This window comes from Penaeus monodon, chromosome 36 (assembly GCF_015228065.2).
Source record: "Penaeus monodon isolate SGIC_2016 chromosome 36, NSTDA_Pmon_1, whole genome shotgun sequence".
NCBI classification, from domain to species: domain Eukaryota; kingdom Metazoa; phylum Arthropoda; class Malacostraca; order Decapoda; family Penaeidae; genus Penaeus; species Penaeus monodon.
In genome coordinates, this window is record NC_051421.1 from 23,295,527 (window position 1) to 23,298,026 (window position 2,500).

The window sequence follows — 2,500 nt, forward strand, 5'->3', positions numbered from 1 at the left end:
TGGCTGTCATCTTGCTACAATAATTTATGTCTAACCATCATTCACCGAAATGACAGATGAAGCGAAACATACCCAGTACTAACCAATGCGTCAGACGATCTCGTCGAATGGTCGGCCTTCGAAATGGAAGTTTTAAGGTCTGTCAAACGAAGTTTTTCTTATCAATTTCCCGACACGCAGTACAATCTCACTGGCACACCGTGACACACTCCCGGGTGGGTAGGGAGGTGCCCGAGGGAGACATGCTCTAGAGGGGAGGGGTATGCACGGGGTGGTGAAGAATACTCACACGTTTTCGTACCGTTTCATTTACCATCATTCATAAACGTCAAGTTTTACAGGATCCTATTTGTTTGATGTACTACAATAACCCAGGTATGGTTTGTCAAAGATTTTCCGAGGTATAACGAGTATGTGTTGGAAGTATCTGTAATTCTTTAACTAGTTGCGTCTCGTGTTTTTTGCCTTATTAGAAGAAAAAGATCGCTCACTATGCCATGCTGCTTGGAGTTTCCACCGTTATTTATGGAGAAAGATACAATTTGATAAATAAATTATCATAAATAAATTTAACGTCTAAAAGTGTAATGCATGAGCACTTGGCTACTAAGGACACGGAAAATTCGTTTACACTTTGGTCAAAACAGGAAAGACGTAGTACATCACAGAAAGAGAAGTGATCTTGGCCAGTGGCGTCACGAGGGGGGTGAAGATGGGGAGAGTTGCAGACCGCACCGAGTGACGCCTTCAGGGGGGGGGGTACCAAATAATTGACTATGAAACTATTGTTGTGCAATGTTCCAACAGAAATTTACCATTTCTAAAATAAAACATCCCTGCATTTCATGACAGTAAAGCAACATTTTTAAATCCATTTGTCACGTATCGGTACAACTGCACATACCTTGAAATGCTGGTGTTGTTATGGGTGCACATCGCAACACAATTTCTTATAACAAGTACTTCGGCATTAATGAGATTATATGGTCATGGACATTAAAATACATGGTAGTCGATGATTTTGTAATTTTTTAAGCATCTGTGATGAATTGTATTTAAGAAAATCTCAAAATTAAGTAATGATCTATAACTGATGCATGAAAGTAATTTAGTGCATTAGCTACAATAGCATACAAAGGCTGATTCACACTCTGAAATCTACGTATTCAAAAGTGACTAAACAAAATGACCGAAGGAAATACTTTAATTACTCCAGAAACAAAATATGGAGAAAACAATTTCATTATCAGTCTCACATCATCGTTATTTTCAGCGCGACCTAAGCAAATATAAGTAAACAAAAAACTCAAACACTGGTCATTTTGATAACACAGGAGCTAAATACGTATATGTACGCGTAAACACGTACAGTACTGGTCATTTTCCCAAAGCACTTAAACAGTGGGGCATCCTGCCCGCACCATTGTATTTCACGAGGGTTAGCATCTAATCCTCGGACTGTTTATGTGAAAGGCTTTACTATTTTAAGGTATCGTGCTATGTAACTACAATATCTAATGCTTTTAATTTACATGCGCTTTATATGCTTATTTCTTATTTACAGGCAAGATAATAAATCTCGCGCACGGAATTCCTCGTCGTGCGTCTTACTACTACGGCTGCTAATTACCAGGTTCCTAATTGTGTTTAAGTGCCTGGAGGAGCAGGCACATAAAGAAGCGTGCTCTTCACCTTCCCGTGGCGCGAGGCTGGGCCTCTGCTTATCTCCAGGCGTAGGCCACCAGACACTGAGGGGCTTTGTGTAGCCTGGGCGAGGGTATGTGGCACTGACGGCGTCACTATGGCATGTGAAAGGGAGGGAAAAGGATAGTGATCTGTTCACTTGATCTCTCTCGCCTCACATAATAGAAAAAGCCATCTGCTCCCAGTCTTACATTAATTCAACTGTCCTCTTCCGACTCAATAGGTCTACAACAATGACGAAGAGACCTTATTACTCGCAAATATTTCACATGCTATTATTCAGATGTCTTTATGTGTAATTATGCCTTGCTTATACTCAGAATGTTCGCTAGACACCCCCGTTCTCCTTGGGCGCCTCTGCCACACCTGTCCTCTGTACACCACTACCGAATTCCCGTAGTAGTAAAGTGTAGAATTTGTGTCAACTTTAACTTCAACAAAAAAAAAAACAGTGCCTTCCACGTGGGGATACATACTCCCCGCATAGTCACAAGGGAACCAGCCATGCTAGAAGAAGGGGTGAAAGGAAAGAGAAAAAGATGGGAGACGGGGAAGGGGAAACCCGATGATGATAACATGTTCATGTTCAAAGTAGAGTTCAAATTTGAACAGATACATGTACAAAGCGACCGCTAGAGGTAGTGGACAAGTATATATACCTAGGCAACTCGTACAAACAAACCCCACGTAGCGAAGAGGAAATTAGCGACGCATCAGTCTAGGCTGGACGCTTTCGGGAGACACAGTAGCATATAAGTTGCTTCTTACCATTATGTTTAAAAGGAAAAGTCTTTAA